At 40.7% G+C, this 19,175-nt stretch overlaps 2 long non-coding RNA genes across 2 annotated transcripts in view; both read left to right on the top strand.

Moving 5' to 3' along the window:
* Nucleotides 1-19,175, top strand: part of LOC123733160 (uncharacterized) — a 72,425-nt gene that overhangs the window by 39,825 nt on the left and 13,425 nt on the right. The window lies entirely within an intron of this gene.
* LOC123733159 (uncharacterized) lies at nucleotides 168-1,123 on the top strand. Its single transcript, XR_006763631.1, has 3 exons — nucleotides 168-397; nucleotides 589-699; nucleotides 891-1,123. It is a non-coding gene; the product is annotated as an uncharacterized lncRNA (long non-coding RNA).

The raw sequence follows: 19,175 nt of genomic DNA, 5'->3' as shown, positions 1-19,175 counted from the left end.
TGTTTCTAAGAGAGTAGTTCGGTTTTTATTTCATCTTTATTTAACCAGGTAGGCTAGTTGAGAACAAGTTCTCATTTACAACTGCGACCTGGCCAAGATAAAGCATAGCAATACGACACATACAACAACACAGAGTTACACATGGAATAAACAAAACATTCAGTCAAAAATACAACAGAACAGAAGAAAACAATGTTTATGTTTAATGTTTTGTCCAGAAACCAGTCCTCCCGAGCACTCCTCTTCCCCTCCACCTCCTGAAGACTGTGATGATGTCAGAACACCTGTTGTTGACTGTGGGCTGTGTTGGATGTTGCTGTTCAGTCTGTGTCCTGTGTCTGCTCTCCTCTCCTCCCTCCTCTCCTCCACTTGCGTCTACTCCTTCTACAAACAACAGGTGCACTGACTCTCTCAGTCAGGAATAACTTAATAACTCATTCATGTTTTAAGTCTGGGTACCTACGTTTTTAACCTTCTTTTTTTAAAGCATTTTGACCACAATATGTAAACATCTACTAACTATTAACTGAAATGTCCTAGTTTAACCTGAAACTTGGTCTTTTAATGGTGATAACTCTTCCTCTGCAGCTCCAGCTGAGACTCCACCAGGGGAAGTGACAGCAGAGAGCAGACTACAGTCAAAATGGGTGTTGTAGTTTTATTATGGGTAGCCATCTTGATTTGTAGTCCATGTATTAGGTAACCCTGCCCTTTTCAAAAAGTTTTTTTGATGCCGATTATAGTCATTAATAACAGTAGATTAATATATATATATAAGTTGTAAAATATTAATGTTCACATATCACTAATATTAAAATATAACATATAATCTCTCGCTCTGTCTTTCTCTCGGCCTCTTTCTCTCTCTCTCTCTTCTGTCTCTGTCTCAGTCTTGGCCTATTTCTCTGTCTGTCTGTCTCTCTCTCTATCTGTCTCTCAGGAAGAAGGACCTGTTTTATGCATTGTTGGATATCCGTCAGGAACAGAGGAGACCAAAGAAGAAGAAGAGAGTCCAGAACGCTGACTTCAGTACCTACTCAGCCATCAATACCAGCAGAGTGTGAGACCTATACCAGTCATCAATACCAGCAGAGTGCGACCTATACCATCCATCAATACCAGCAGAGTGTGAGACCTATACCAGCCATCAATACCAGCAGAGTGTGACCTATACCAGCCATCAATACCAGCAGAGTGTGAGACCTATACCAGCCATCAATACCAGCAGAGTGAGACCTATACCAGCCATCAATACCAGCAGAGTGTTAGACCTATACCAGCCGTCAATACCAGCAGAGTGTTAGACCTATACCATCCATCAATACCAGCAGAGTGAGACCTATACCAGTCATCAATACCAGCAGAGTGTGACCTGTACCAGCCGTCAATACCAGCAGAGTGTGAGACCTATACCATCCATCAATACCAGCAGAGAATGAAACTTACACCATCTGTCAATACCAGCAGAGAGTGAGACCTTTACCATCCATCAATACCAGCAGAGAAGAAGACTTACACCATCTGTCAATACCAGCAGAGTGAGACCTATACCAGCCATCAATACCAGCAGAGTGTGAGACCTATACCAACATTGCTGGGAGGACAAGGTGTAACAACAGTAATTTTGATATTTTTTAGATTTACTTAATTTTTAGGGGAAAATGTTTTGCTTTTTAAAAACCCTTTCATGCAAATTGTTTATGTTTTAACTTTTGTCTGTAACCTTTTCATAATAATAACAATATTGATTTAGAAAATGTTTTGAAACTCAAGGAATAATGTTTAAAAATCTCTTGTTTTAGTTTGTAATTCTAGGTGTTAAAGTTCATTGTTTTCCATTTGTAAGTGTATTGATATGTCTTAATGAGTCTGAATAATTATTGATTCAGTTTAATTAGATGTTATTTCATTATTTATTTGTCTCCCCCTAACTTCTCTTAGAGCACGAGGTCGTCGTATTTTGTTTGACAAATGCTTCAGCAAACCAATCAGAGCTATCTGGGGGTGTGAATTAGATGTGAAGGGGTGTGACTTACAGGTGAATAAGGTGTGGCTTAGAAATAAAGAGGGTGTGGCTTTAGAGGATGACAGAGATGCATATACAGAGCATGAAGGCTAAGGGGTGTGGTTTATATGTTAAGGGGTGTGGCTTATATGTTAAGGGGTGGGGTTTGTATGTTAAGGGGTGTGGTTTATATGTTAAGGGGTGTGTTTAACCTCTTGACTTTCGCCTAGGATAGGGGGCGCCACAGCGCATTTAGAAAAAATGAATGCCCATTTTAAACGGCCTACTACCCAAACTCAGAAGCTAGGATATGCATATAATGAATACTTGTGGATAGAAAACACCCTAAAGTTTCTAAAACTGTTTGAATGGTGTCTGTGAGTATAACAGAACTCATATGGCAGTCAAAACCCCGAGACAGATCGAAACAGGAAGTGGAATTCTGAATTGCGAACTCAAATTCATCACGTTGCCTATTAATCACACCGTGAGCTATGGTTCATTGAGCACTTCCTATTCCTTCCACTAGATGTCCCCAGTCTTTACAAAGTGGTTTGAGTCTCCTACTGTGAAAACTGAATGAATGAGACGCTGTTGAAATTGGTCACATGAGGAGGGCCATCACCATTATGACGCCGGCGGCCCTGGCTTCCCTCCCCTTTCGAAACGTTTTGAAAGACAATGCAATCATCCTCCTTGAATCTTATTGGCTCTCTTGTTGAAAAACGCCCTGAAGATTTATGTTATACAACGTTTGACATGTTTGAACGAACCTAAATGGGAAAAAAATGCATTTTCTCGAAATGGCTGTCCCGCGGCCGACGGAGCATTTTAATCAGCCTTCAGACGCGCTAACAAGAACAAGCTCTTGGAACATAAAGGAGTAATTTTTTCGAACGAAAATTCATTTGTTGTGGACCTGGGATTCCTGGAAGTGCTTTCTGATGAAGACAACCAAAGGTAAGGGATTATTGACAATAGTATACAAGACTAGATGTGATATGCAATTGTTCCAAGATGGCGCTGACCTGTAACGTTAGCCTATTTTTCAGAGTATCGCATCCCCTTTCATCGCAAAGTATGATTACCCAGTAAAGTTCATTTTAAATCTGGCATTGCAGGTGCTGTCAAGAGATATTCATCTATAAATCTTAGAATGACAATATTACATTTTAACCTCTTGACGGTCGCCTAGGATAGGGGGCGCCACAGCGCATTTTGAAAGAAATTCGTGCCCATTTTAAACGGCCTACTACTCAAACTCAGAAGCTAGGATATGCATATAATTAATACTTGTGGATAGAAAACACCCTAAAGTTTCTGAAACTGTTTGAATGGTGTCTGTGAGTATAACAGAACTCATATGGCAGTCAAAACCCCGAGACAGATGGAAACAGGAAGTGGAATTCTGAATTGCGAACTCAACTTCATCACGTTGCCTATTAATCACACCGTGAGCTATGGTTCATTGAGCACTTCCTATTGCTTCCACTAGATGTCCCCAGTCTTTACAAAGTGATTTGAGACTCCTACTGTGAAAACTGAATGAATGAGACGCAGTGGAACGTGGTCACACGGAGAGGGCCATCACCACTATGACGCAGGCGCCCCTGGTTACCCTCCCCTTTCGAAACGTTTTGAAACACAATGCAATCATCCTCCTTGAATCTTATTGGCTCTCTTGTTGAAAAACGCCCTGAAGATTTATGTTATACAACGTTTGACATGTTTGAACGAACCTAAATGGGAAAAAAATGCATTTTCTCGAAATGGCTGTCCCGTGGCCGACGGAGCATTTGAATCAGCTTTCAGATGCGCTAACAAGAACAAGCTCTTGGAACATAAAGGAGTAATTTTTTCGAACGAAAATACATTTGTTGTGGACCTGGGATTTCTGGAAGTGCTTTCTGATGAAGACAACCAAAGGTAAGGGATTATTGACAATAGTATACAAGACTAGATGTGATATGCGATTGTTCCAAGATGGCGCTGACCTGTAACGTTAGCCTATTTTTCAGAGTATCGCATCCCCTTTCATCGCAAAGTATGATTACCCAGTAAAGTTAATTTTAAATCTGGCATTACAGGTGCTTTCAAGAGATATTCATCTATAAATCTTAGAATGACAATATTACATTTTAAAAATGTTTTCGAATAGTAATTTAGTAAATTGTAGCTCTGTTTCATCGGATGCATTTGAGGGAAAATAGTTAGTCAACGTTACGCACCGATGTAAAATGCTGTTTTTATATATATATATGAACTTTATCGAACAAAATAATGCATGTATTGTGTAACATGATGTTCTAGGTGTGTCATCTGATGAAGATTGTCAAAGGTTAGTGCTGCATTTAGCTGTTTTTTGGTTATTTGTGATGCATGTGGTTGGTCGGAAAATGGCTATGTGGCTACTTTTACGATATACTCCTCTAACATAATCTAATGTTTTGCTTTTGCTGTAAAGCCTTTTTGAAATCGGACAACGTGGTTCGATTCAGGAGAGGTGTCTCTATAAAATGATATAATTTGAAAAAAAATTAACCACCGTCCGCATACGGCGACGGAGGCCGCACAGGGGTTAATATGTTAAGGGATGTAATTTATATGTTACGTGGTGTCAATCATTGGCTTATTGGTGAATTGGCAATTGCACACAGCTAACAGCTAACAATGGAAACACATAATGTATGTTTCAGAGTAAGTTCTGCACCCCACCTAAAGGCACAGCTGATTATATACATTTGATCACTCCCTGGTGGTATAATCACCAACGTCAGTGTATGTGTGCAGCAGTAAACTGAGGTTACCTTATAAAGTAACCTAGTACAGTAGCTTCTCTGAATTCATTAGCATTGTCCACTGTCACACAAGATCAACATGTCAAAACCAGACAGTGGTTACTTCTCTTTATCTAGTTTCAGTCTGTCTCAGATCCAGCCTGCAGGTCACTCTCACAGCAGCCAGGGCTTAACCACAAAGACTAATATACATGCTATAGTATAGTGGCAGAGTTTTAGACACATAGCAACAGTATCTATTATAAGGCCTGCAGCAAAACATATGAATCTTAAAGTCCCCATAATACATAATGGGGAGGGTCTCTGTTTTTCCGTGTTAACGACTAGATGTACTTTACCATGAAAGGACATACAAGCAGTGATTAGTTCGATCGAGTGGAAAGTTTTCAGCTCGTGGTCCTTTTCTCTGAAACCCATGTTGTGTGACATGAAGGAGGATTGTCTAGCATCGAGGTAAACAGGTTTGGAAAATATTCAGCTTCTTTGATGTGGTCGTTGTAGATAGCAACACCTAAATAGCAGCACCTGGTCAAGTCAACCTGCTGCAACATCATCAAACACAACATGAAGAACCAAACACTAATGTTGATGTAACTGTTGACCTTTGAAAGAGAAGACACTTCTGACAGAGACCAATCATGAGACAGAGACCTATCATGAGACAGAGGCTTATTGTTGGCCTTTATACCTGTAACCTGCCAGTATTAATGTTTGATTTATCAAATGATGAATATCCAGTAATCATAACATTTAAATCTCAACATAATCTGTATGAGCTAATTGAGGTGTCACAAAATGTAGTATTTATCCACAAAACATCTTGGCAACAAATAGGACATAGAAAAAGTGAGAAACACACTCAGTGTGAAATGTGAGTTCATCATCAGGAGAATAGCTGCACCATGGCAACAGCATAAAGGAAGTAAGTCTGGGTTTCCTGTGTATTGAGTGTGTCTTCTCAGCCAATCAGTGACTAGCTCTTATATGAGTACTGGAATTCCAACATCATAATATCAGACTTATCAACATTAGTAGTGGTCAATGTATGTATATGTTTACATGTGTTTAGATATATATATGTATGTATATGTATGTATATATGTGTGTGTGTGTGTGGGGGGGGTATATGGGGGTGTGTCCATATGATTGTATATCATGCATAGTCCTTTTTGTGTTGTTGCTACTCTGATACTGTTACTGACAGACCCAGCTACTCTGATACTGTTACTGACAGTCCCAGCAACTCTGATACACTCAAAAAATTTAGAACTAGTAATATATATATTCCTTGGTTCACTCCAGACCTGTCTGCCCTTGACCAGCACAAAAACATCCTGTGGCATTCTGCATTAGCATCGAATAGTAATAACTCTGATACTGTTACTGACAGACCCAGCTACTCTGATACTGTTACTGACAGACCCAGCTACTCTGATACTGTTACTCTGACCCAGCTTTCCCTGTGGCTCAGTTGGTAGAGCAAATCTAATCAAATCAAATGTTTTTATATAGCCCTTCTTACATCAGCTGATATATCAAAGTGCTGTACAGAAAACCAGCCTAAAACCCCAAACAGCAAGCAATCCAGGTGTAGAAGCACGGTGGCTAGGAAAAACTCCCTAGAAAGGCCAAAACCTAGGAAGAAACCTAGAGAGGAACCAGGCTCTGAGGGGTGGCCAGTCCTCTTCTGGCTGTGCCGGGTGGAGATTATAACAGCACATGGCCAAGATGTTCAAATGTTCATAAATGACCAGCATGGTCAAATAATAATATTCACAGTTGTCGAGGGTGTAACAAGTCAGCACCTCAAGAGTAAATGTCAGTTGGCTTTTCATAGCCGATCATTGAGAGTATCTCTACCGCTCCTGCTGTCTCTAGAGAGTTAAAAACTGCAGGTCTGGGACAGATAGCACGTCCATTGAACAGGTCAGGGTTCCATAGCCGCAGGCAGAACAGTTGAAACTGGAGCAGCAGCACGGTCAGGTGGACTGGGGACAGCAAGGAGTCATCATGTCAGGTAGTCCTGAGACATGGTCCTAGGGCTCAGGTCCTCCGAGAGAGAGAAAGAGAGAAAGAGAGAATTAGAGAGCATACTTAAATTCACACAGGACACCAGATAAGACAGGAGAAATACTCCAGATATTACAGACTGACCCTAGCCCCCCGACACATAAACTACTGCAGCATAAATACTGGAGGCTGAGACAGGAGGGGGCCAAACAGGAAGGATATAACCCCACCCACTTTGCCAGAGCACAGCCCCCACACCACTAGAGGGACACTTCAACCACGAACTTACCATCCTGAGACAAGGCCGAGTATAGCCCACAAAGATCTCCGCCACGGCACAACCCAAGAGGGGGCGCCAACCCAGACAGGAAGACCAGGTCAGTGACTCAACCCACTCAAGTGACGCACCCCTCCTAGGGACGGCATGGAAGAACACCAATAAACCAGTGACTCAGCCCCTGTAATAGGGTTAGAGGCAGGGAATCCCAGTGGAGAGAGGGGAACCGGCCAGGCAGAGACAGCAAGGGCGGTTCGTTGCTCTAGAGCCTTTCCGTTCACCTTCACACTCCTGGGCCAGACTACACTCAATCATAGGACCCACTGAAGAGATGAGTCTTCAGTAAAGACTTAAAGGTTGAGACCGAGTCTGGATCTCTCACATGGGTAGGCAGACTATTCCATAAAAATGGAGCTCTATAGGAGAAAGCCCTGCCTCCAGCTGTTTGCTTAGAAATTCTAGGGACAATTAGGAGGCCTGCGTCTTGTGACCGTAGCGTACGTGTAGGTATGTACGGCAGGACCAAATCGGAAAGATAGGTAGGAGCAAGCCCATGTAATGCTTTGTAGGTTAGCAGTAAAACCTTGAAATCAGCCCTTGCCTTAACAGGAAGCCAGTGTAGGGAGGCTAACACTGGAGTAATATGATCACATTTTTTGGTTCTAGTCAGGATTCTAGCAGCCGTATTTAGCACTAACTGAAGTTTATTTAGTCCTTTATCCGGGTAGCCAGAAAGTAGAGCATTGCAGTAGTCCAACCTAGAAGTAAAAAAAGCATGGATTAATTTTTCTGCATCATTAGTGGACAGTAAGTTTCTGATTTTTGCAATGTTACGTAGATGGAAAAAAGCTGCCCTTGAAACAGTCTTGATATGTTCTTCAAAAGAGAGATCAGGGTCCAGAGTAACGCCGAGGTCCTTCACAGTTTTATTTGAGACGACTGTACAACCATCAAGATTAATTGTCAGATTTAACAGAAGATCTCTTTGTTTCTCGGGACCTAGAACAAGCATCTCTGTTTTGTCCGAGTTTAAAAGTATAACATTTGCTGCCATCCACTTCCTTATGTCTGAAACACAGGCTTCTAGCGAGGGCAATTTTGGAGCTTCACCATGTTTCATTGAAATGTACAGCTGTGTGTCATCCGCATAGCAGTGAAATTTAACATTCTGTTTTCGAATGACATCCCCAAGAGGTAAAAAAAAAAATATATATATATATATATATAGTGAAAACAATAGTGGTCCTAAAACGGAACCTTGAGGAACACCAACATTTACAGTTGATTTGTCAGAGGACAAACCATTCACAGAGACAAACTGATATCTTTCCGACAGATAAGATCTAAACCAGGCCAGAACTTGTCCGTGTAGACCAATATGGGTTTCCAATCTCTCCAAAAGAATATGGTGATCGATGGTATCAAAGCAGCACTAAGATCTAGGAGCACGTGGACAGATGCAGAGCCTCGGTCTGACATCATTAAAAGGTCATTTACCACCTTCACAAGTGCAGTCTCAGTGCTATGATGGGGTCTAAAACGAGACTGAAGCGTTTCGTATACATTGTTTGTCTTCAGGAAGGCAGTGAGTTGCTGCGCAACAGCTTTTTCAAAACTTTTGAGAGGAATGGAAGATTCGATAGGTTTTTATATTTTCTGGGTCAAGGTTTGGCTTTTTCAAGAGAGGCTTTATTACTGCCACTTTTAGTGAGTGTAGTACACATCTGGTGGATAGAGAACCATTTATTATGTTCAGCATAGGAGGGCCAAGCACAGGAAGCAGCTCTTTCAGTAGTTTAGTTGGAATAGGGTCCAGTATGCAGCTTGAAGGTTTACATTTACATTTTAGTCATTTAGCAGACGCTCTTATCCAGAGCAACTTACAGTAGTGAATGCATACATTTTTTTTTTTTGTACTGGCCCCCCGTGGGAATTGAACCTACAACCCTGGCGTTGCACACACCATGCTGGCATTGCAAACACCATGCTCTACCAACTGTGCCACAGGGAAGGCTATGATTATTTTCATCATTGTGTCAAGAGATATAGTACTAAAACACTTTAGTATCTCCCTTCATCCTAGGTCCTGGCAGAGTTGTGCAGACTCAGGACAACGGAGTTTTGGAGGAATACGCAGATTTAAAGAGGAGTCCGTAATTTGCTTTCTAATGATCGTGATCTTTTCCTCAAAGAAGTTCATGAATTTATCACTTCTGAAGTGAAAGCCATCCTCTCTTGGGGAATGCTGCTTTTTAGTTAGCTTTGCGACAGTATCAAAAAGAAATTTCGGATTGTTCTTATTTTCCTCAATTAAGTTGGAAAAATAGGATGATCGATTAGCAGTGGGGGCTCTTCGATAGTGCACGGTACTGTCTTTCCAAGCTAATCGGAAGACTTCCAGTTTGGTGTGGCGCCATTTCCGTTACAATTTTCTGGAAGCTTGCTTCAGAGCTCGTGTATTTTCTGTATACCAGGGAGCTAGTTTCTTATGACATATGTTTTTAGTTTTTAGGGGAGCAACTGCATCTTGGGTATTGCGCAAATTTAAATTGAGTTCCTCAGTTAGGTGGTTAACTGGTTTTTGTCCTCTGATGTCCTTGGGTAGGCAGAGGGAGTCTGGAAGGGCATCAAGGAATCTTTGGGTTGTCTTAGAATTTATAGCACAACTTTTGATTCTCCTTGGTTGGGGTCTGAGCAGATTATTTGTTGCGATTGCAAACGTAATAAAATGGTGGTCCGATAGTCCAGAATTATGAGGAAAAACATTAAGATCCACAACATTTATTCCACAGGACAAAACTAGGTCCAGAGTATGACTGTGGCAGTGAGTAGGTCCAGAGACATGTTGGACAAAACCCACTGAGTCGATGATGGCTCCGAAAGCCTTTTGGAGTGTGTCTGTAGACTTTTCCATGTGAATATTAAAGTCACCAAAATTGTGAATATTATCTGCTATGACTACAATGTCCGATAGGAATTCAGGGAACTCAGTGAGGAACGCTGTATATGGCCCAGGAGGCCTGTAAACAGTAGCTATAAAAAGTGATTGAGTAGCTGCATAGATTTCATGACTAGAAGCTCAAAAGACGAAAACGTTGTTTTTTTTGTAAATTGAAATTTGCTGTCGAAAATGTTAGCAACACCTCCGCCTTTGCGGGATGCACGGGGGATATGGTCACTAGTGTAACCAGGAGGTGAGGCCTCATTTAACACAGGAAATACATCAGGCTTAAGCCATGTTTCAGTCAGGCCAATCACATCAAGATTATGATCAGTGATTAGCTCATTGACTATAACTGCCTTGGAAGTGAGGGATCTAACATTAAGTAGTCCTATTTTGAGATGTGAGGTATCACGATCTCTTTCAATAATGGCAGGAATGGAGGAGGTCTTTATTCTAGTGAGATTGCTAAGGCGAACACCGCCATGTTTAGTTTTGCCCAACCTAGGTCAAGGCACAGACACGGTCTCAATGGACATGGTGTTTGCATGGTGTTTGCAACGCCAGCATGGTGTGTGCAATGCCAGGGTTGTGGGTTTGATTGCCACGGGGGGTAGTAGAAAAAATGCATGAAATGAAATGGATGAAATGTATGCATTCACTACTGTAAGTCGCTCTGGATAAGAGCGTCTGCTAAATGACTAAAATGTAAATGTAAATGACAGACCCCAGCTACTCTGATACTGTTACTGACAGACCCAGCTGCTCTGATACTGTTACTGACAGACCCAGCTACTCTGATACTGTTACTGACAGACCCAGCTACTCTGATACTGTTACTGACAGACCCAGCTACTCTGTTACTGACAGACCCAACTACTCTGATACTGTTACTGACAGACCCAGCTACTCTGATACTGTTACTGACAGACCCAGCTACTCTGATACTGTTACTGACAGACCCAGCTACTCTGATACTGTTACTGACAGACCCAGCTACTCTGATACTGCTCCTCAGACCTGAAACCCAGGCCCCCTTAACCCCTCCCCCACAGAGCAGCAGCACTAGCTGAGTAAACCATAACCACACACATAGGACTATACATGATATGCAAATGTATGGACACACTACCATATACCCACGTACATATATATAAACACATGTAAACATATACATACATTGACCACTACTAATGTTGATAAGTCTGATATTATGATGTTGGTATTACAGTACTCATATAAGAGCTAGTCACTGATTGGCTGAGAAGACACTCTCAGTACACAGGAAACCCACACTGGCGTCCTGTTGTTGTTGCCATGGTGCTGTCATTCAGCCTGAGGACGAGAGACCAAACATTGTTATTACAAGTTCGTTTGTCACATATATCTCTCCCCTTCACACATATTGACCAGAGTGTGGATGTTAATTGATTGTCCACTGTTCATTGATAAACACAGAGATCATTCATCAAAGGGTATCACAAGAACTGTTTAACACTGGGTTTAACACTGGGTATATTGCACATCTTCCAATCATCTTGGGTATTGTAGTTTAACTTATTAAAACAGAACATTTAATTTCATTAAGCGTGCATATAACATGATGTCTACTGCCTACTACAGGATTAAATTCTATAGTTCAACTATCTCTATATTATTTTCTTTTTTAAGTCAACTCTATCATCAAAATTTTTTGATTCTTCTTAGTGTCTACACGTCTCTTAAGGTGTTGCTATCTAAGGTGAACACCTAAAATAAGCTGAATATTTTCCATTGACGTCACGTTGGTTTGAAACCTGTTTACCTCGATGCTAGACCCTCCTCTTCCTGTCACAACATGGGTTTCAGAGAAAAGGACCACGAACTGAAAACTTTCCACTCGAATGAACCAATCGCTGCTCGTATGTCCTTTCATGGTAATGTACAACAAGGCATGAACACAGAAATACGCAGCAAATACCTTGTTACTCAAAGACCCAGCTACACTCTGACAGTACCTTCAGAACATCAGACCACCAGATGGACAGGCTGTGTGTCACTATTTTTACTGTGCCTTATAGCTGGATGATAGATGATTTCTTGATGTGGTTTTATGGTTGACCAGATTCGTTATCTTGTTGTTGTGATACTGTGATGACTGTGGTAAAGACATGACGTTTATATTTTCAGGTGGGGAAGTTTATGATGTCAAACTGACATTCTGTGAATCATCCTAACACTGTTCCTCTGCTACCTGTAGGTGCTGTTTCCTCCAGTCAGTTCATCCTAACACTGTTCCTCTGCTACCTGTAGGTGCTGTTTCCTCCAGTCAGGATGGGATCTCTGCAGCAGAGGTGGAGCTGAGAGTCAGACCAGGAGACAATGTCACTCTCTACTGTGACTGTATCATAACTACTGGAGTATACATTATGTGGTATAGGAACTGTACTCACAAGTACCTGCCTCCTGTAGTTATTTCAACTAAGTTTTTAAGTTCCATCTCTCTCCCTGGATATCATGTGGTGTGGAACCCCTCTAACAACTCCTTTGATCTACTGATTGAGAACATCACTGAATCTGACCTGGGACTCTACTACTGTGGGACTGTGGAGACTAACCTGGTGGAAGAATGAAAACCATTTATACGTAAAGAGTTGTACCACTATGGAAACATCACCACTAGGATTTCATTTGGAAAGAACAGTTATTATTCTGTCTTTATCTTCCTGCTGTATCTTTGGTATTGGTTTCTTTGAATGAGAGTTATGAAAATGTATCTTATTTTGAATCAACCCTCTGAGACTTATCTCAACTCATAAAATGTCTCCTCAAATTCATTTTTAAACAACCAAGAGTCATGATTAACAACAGATTATTGAGAAGACCTTGATTGTTTCTAAGAGAGTAGTTCTGTTTTTATTTCATCTTTATTTAACCAGGTAGGCTAGTTGAGAACAAGTTCTCATTTACAACTGCGACCTGGCCAAGATAAAGCATAGCAATACGACACATACAACAACACAGAGTTACACATGGAATAAACAAAACATACAGTCAAAAATACAATAGAACAAAAGAAAACAATGTTTATGTTTAATGTTTTGTCCAGAAACCAGTCCTCCCGAGCACTCCTTTTCCCCTCCACCTCCTGAAGACTGTGATGATGCCAGAACACCTGATGTCGACTGTGGGCTGTGTTGGATGTTGCTGTTCAGTCTGTGTCCTGTGTCTGCTCTCCTCCCTCCTCTCCTCCACTTGCGTCTACTCCTTCTACAAACAACAGGTGCACTGACTCTCTCAGTCAGGAATAACTTAATAACTCATTCATGTTTTAAGTCTGGGTACCTACGTTTTTAACCTTCTTTATTTAAAGCATTTTGACCACAATATGTAAACATCTACTAACTATTAACTGAAATGTCCTAGTTTAACCTGAAACTTGGTGTTTTAATGGTGATAACTCTTCCTCTGCAGCTCCAGCTGAGACTCCACCAGGGGAAGTGACAGCAGAGAGCAGACTACAGTCAAAATGGGTGTTGTCGTTTTATTATGGGTAGCCATCTTGATTTGTAGTCCATGTATTAGATAACCCTGCCCTTTTCAAATAGTTTTTTTGATGCCGATTATAGTCATTAATAACAGTAGATTAATATATATATATATATATATAAGTTGTAAAATATTAATGTTCACATATCACTAATATTAAAATATAACATATAATCTCTCACTCTGTCTTTCTCTCGGCCTCTTTCTCTCTCTCTCTCTGTCTCTGTCTCAGTCTTGGCCTATTTCTCTGTCTGTCTATCTTTCTCTCTGACTCTCTCTATCTGTCTCTTAGGAAAAAGGACCTGTTTTATGCATTGTTGGATATCCGTCAGGAACAGAGGAGACCAAAGAAGAAGAAGAGAGTCCAGAACTCTGACTTCAGTACCTACTCAGCCATCAATACCAGCAGAGTGTGAGACCTATACCAGCCATCAATACCAGCAGAGTGTGACCTATACCAGCCATTAATACCAGCAGAGTGAGAGACCTATACCAGCCATCAATACCAGCAGAGTGTGAGACCTATACCAGTCATCAATACCAGCAGAGTGTGAGACCTATACCAGTCATCAATACCAGCAGAGTGTGAGACCTATACCAGTCATCAATACCAGCAGAGTGTGTCCTATACCAGTCATCAATACCAGCAGAGTGTGAGACCTATTCCATCCATCAATACCAGCAGAGTGAGACCTATACCAGCCATCAATACCAGCAGAGTGTTAGACCTATACCATCCATCAATACCAGCAGAGTGTTAGACCTATACCATCCATCAATACCAGCAGAGTGTTAGACCTATACCATCCATCAATACCAGCAGAGTGTGAGACCTATACCAGTCATCAATACCAGCAGAGTGTGAGACCTATACCATCCATCAATACCAGCAGAGTGTGACCTATACCATCCATCAATACCAGCAGAGTGTGAGACCTATACCATCCATCAATACCAGCAGAGTGTGAGACCTATACCATTCATCAATACCAGCAGAGTGTGAGACCTATACCAGCCATCAATACCAGCAGAGTGTGAGACCTATACCATCCATCAATACCAGCAGAGTGTGACCTATACCAGCCATCAATACCAGCAGAGTGAGACCTATACCAGCCGTCAATATCAGCAGAGGGAGACCTATACCAGCCATCAATACCAGCAGAGTGTGACCTGTACCAGCCGTCGATACCAGCAGAGTGTGAGACCTATACCATCCATCAATACCAGCAGAGAGTGAGACTTACACCATCTGTCAATACCAGCAGAGTGAGACCTATACCAGCCATCAATACCAGCAGAGTGTGAGACCTATACCAACATTGCTGGGAGGACAAGGTGTAACAACAGTAATTTTGATATTTTTTTGATTTTCTTAATTTTTAGGGTAAAATGTTGTGCTTTTTAAAAACCCTTTCATGCAAATTGTTTATGTTTTAACTTTTGTCTGTAACCTTTTCATAATAATAACAATATTGATTTAGAAAATGTTTTGAAGCTCAGGGAATAATGTTTAAAAAGCTCTTGTTTTAGTTTGTAATTCTAGGTGTTAAAGTTCATTGTTTTCCATTTGTAAGTGTATTGATATGTCTTAATGAGTCTGAATAATTATTGATTCAGTTTAATTAGATATTATTTCATTATTTATTTGTCTCCCCCTAACTTCTCTTAGAGCACGAGGTCGTCGTATTTTGTTTGACAAATGCTTCAGCAAACCAATCAGAGCTATCTGGGGGTGTGAATTAGATGTGAAGGGGTGTGACTTACAGGTGAATAAGGTGTGGCTTAGAAATAAAGAGGGTGTGGCTTTAGAGGATGACAGAGATGCATATACAGAGCATGAAGGCTAAGGGGTGTGGTTTATATGTTAAGGGGTGTGGTTTATATGTTAAGGGGTTACCCTAGGATAGGGGGCGCCACAGCGCATTTTGAAAAAAATGTGTGCCCATTTTAAACGGCCTACTACTAAAACTCAGAAGCTAGGATATGCATATAATTAATTCTTGTGGATAGAAAACACCCTAAAGTTTCTAAAACTGTTTGAATGGTGTCTGTGAGTATAACAGAACTCATATGGCAGTCAAAACCCCGAGACAGATGGAAACAGGAAGTGGAATTCTGAATTGCGAACTCAACTTCATCACGTTGCCTATTAATCACACCGTGAGCTATGGTTCATGGAGCACTTCCTATTGCTTCCACTAGATGTCCCCAGTCTTTAAAAAGTGATTTGAGACTCCTACTGTGAAAACTGAATGAATGAGATGCAGTGGAACGTGGTCACACGGAGAGGGCCATCACCATTATGACGCCGACGCCCCTGGTTATCCTCCCCTTTCGAAACGTTTTGAAACACAATGCAATCATCCTCCTTGAATCTTATTGGCTCTCTTGTTGAAAAACGCCCTGAAGATTTATGTTATACAACGTTTGACATGTTTGAACAAACCTAAATGGGAAAAAAATGCATTTTCTCGAAATGGCTGTCCCGTGGCCGACGGAGCATTTGGATCAGCTTTCAGACGCGCTAACAAGAACAAGCTCTTGGAACATAAAGGAGTAATTTTTTCGAACGAAAATACATTTGTTGTGGACCTGGGATGCCTGGAAGTGCTTTCTGATGAAGACAACCAAAGGTAAGGGATTATTGACAATTGTATACAAGACTAGATGTGATATTTGATTGTTCCAAGATGGCGCTGACCTGTAACGTTAGCCTATTTTTCAGAGTATCGCATCCCCTTTCATCGCAAAGTATGATTACCCAGTAAAGTTCATTTTAAATCTGGCATTACAGGTGCTTTCAAGAGATATTCATCTATAAATCTTAGAATGACAATATTACATTTTAAAAATGTTTTCGAATAGTAATTTAGTAAATTGTAGCTCTGTTTCATCGGATGCATTTCAGGGAAAATAGTTAGTCAAAGTTACGCACCGATGTAAATGCTGTTTTTATATATAAATATGAACTTTATCGAACAAAAGAATGCATGTATTGTGTAACATGATGTCCTAGGTGTGTTATCTGATGAAGATTGTCAAAGGTTAGTGCTGCATTTAGCTGTTTTTTGGATATTTGTGATGCATGTGGTTGGTCGGAAAATGGCTATGTGGCTACTTTTACGATATACTCCTCTAACATAATCTAATGTTTTGCTTTTGCTGTAAAGCCTTTTTTAAATCGGACAACGTGGTTCGATTCAGGAGAGGTGTCTCTATAAAACGATATAATTTGAGAAAAAAAAAAGAAAAAATGTTTTATTAAATTTTGTTATGCTAATGGCGATATGATTTTTCGCTGGATGTCCGTCCCGCATACGGGACGGAGGCCGCACAGGGGTTAATATGTTAACCTCTTAGGGCTAGGGGGCAGTATTTACACCACCGGATAAAAAACGTACCCGATTTAATCTGGTTACTATTCCTACCCATTAACTAGAATATGCATATACTTATTATATATGGATAGAAAACACCCTAAAGTTTCTAAAACTGTTTGAATGGTGTCTGTGAGTATAACAGAACTCATATGGCAGGCAAAAACCTGAGAGATTCCTTTACAGGAAGTGGCCTGTCTGACCATTTATTGGCTTTCTTTGACATCTCTTTCCAAAACAAAGGATCTCTGCGGTAACGTGACACTTCCCACGGGTCCAATAGGCTCTCAGAGCCCGGGAAAAAGCTGAATGTCGTCATTCCAGCCACAGGCTGAAACACATTATCGCCTTTGTCAAGTGGCCGATCAGGGGACAGTGGGCTTAGGCGCGTGCACTGCCTGCCCCGTCTTTCTGTTTTTTCCTCTGTTTACCGAAACGCAGATTCCCGGTTGGAATATTATCGCTTTTTTACGAGATAAATTGCATAAAAATTGATTTTAAAGAGCGGTTGACATGCTTCGAAGTACGGTAATGGAATATTTAGAATTTTTTTGTCACGAATTGCGCCATGCTCGTAACCCTGATTTATCATTTCGGATAGTGTCTAGAACGCACGAACAAAACGCCGCTATTTGGATATAACGATGGATTATTTTGGACCAAAACAACATTTGTTATTGAAGTAGAAGTCCTGGGAGTGCATTCTGACGAAGAACACCAAAGGTAATAACAATTTTGTTATAGTAAATCTGATTTTGGTGAAGGCTAAACTTGCTGGGTGTCTAAATAGCTAGCCCGTGATGGCTGGGCTATGTACTTAGAATATTGCAAAATGTGCTTTCACCAAAAAGCTATTTTAAAATCGGACATATCGAGTGTATAGATGAGTTCTGTATCTATAATTCTTAAAATAATTGTTATGCTTTTTGTGAACGGAAGGGATACAATTCATCTGCTGTTAGTGTGTATGTATGTATGTGTGTATGTATGTGTGTAGTGTATCTATTGTTTGTGTGTCGATATGTCCGTAAGCGGGGAGTAAGCATAAAATGAACATCTTTTTGTATTGTACTTCAGAACGTTCTCTGAATAAACCGTACAAACCTTTTGCAGATGCTGAGTCTTTGCCTAATTATTATTAAGCTCTCTGGGCTAGGTGGCACCAAATCGTCCCACCTACGTAACAGCCAGTTGAATCCTGTGGCGCGATTTTTAAATACCTTAGAAATGCTATTACTTCAATTTCTCAAACATATGACTATTTTACAGCTATTTAAAGACAAGACTCTCGTTAATCTAACCACACTGTCCGATTTCAAAAAGGCTTTACAACGAAAGCAAAACATTAGATTATGTCAGCAGAGTACCCAGCCAGAAATAATCAGACACCCATTTTTCAAGCTAGCATATAATGTCACAAAAACCCAGAAGACAGCTAAATGCAGCACTAACCTTTGATGATCTTCATCAGATGACACACCTAGGACATTATGTTATACAATACATGCATGTTTTGTTCAATCAAGTTCATATTTATATCAAAAACCAGCTTTTTACATTAGCATGTGACGTTCAGAACTAGCTTACCCCCGCAAACTTCCGGCGAATTCACTAACAATTTACTAAATTACTCACGATAAACGTTCACAAAAAGCATAACAATTATTTTAAGAATTATAGATACAGAACTCCTTTATGCAATCGCGGTGTCCGATTTAAAAATAGCTTTTCGGTGAAAGCACATTTTGCAATATTCTGAGTAGATAGCCCGGCCATCATGGCTAGCTATTTTGACACCCACCAAGTTTAGCACTCACCAAACTCAGATTTACTATAAGAAAAATTGGATTACCTTTGCTGTTCTTCGTCAGAATGCACTCCCAGGACTTCTACTTCAACAACAAATGTTGGTTTGGTTTCAAATAATCCATAGTTATATCCAAATAGCGGCGTTTTGTTGTGCGTTCAAGACACTATCCGAAGGGTAACGAAGGGTGACGCGCCTGGCGCGTATCGTGACAAAAAATGTCAAAATATTCCATTACCGTACTTCGAAGCATGTCAAACGCTGTTTATAATCAATTTTTATGCGATTTTTCTCGTAAAAAAGCGATAATATTCCGACCGGGAGTAGTTGTTTTCATTCAAAGACTGAAAATGTAAACATGGAGTCGTCTCGTGCACGCGCGCACCAGTGTCATTGTTCTCAGATCGACCACTTACCAAATGCGCTACT

Source organism: Salmo salar, unplaced genomic scaffold (assembly GCF_905237065.1).
Source record: "Salmo salar unplaced genomic scaffold, Ssal_v3.1, whole genome shotgun sequence".
NCBI classification, from domain to species: domain Eukaryota; kingdom Metazoa; phylum Chordata; class Actinopteri; order Salmoniformes; family Salmonidae; genus Salmo; species Salmo salar.
This window is presented reverse-complemented; position numbering and strand designations above follow the sequence as displayed.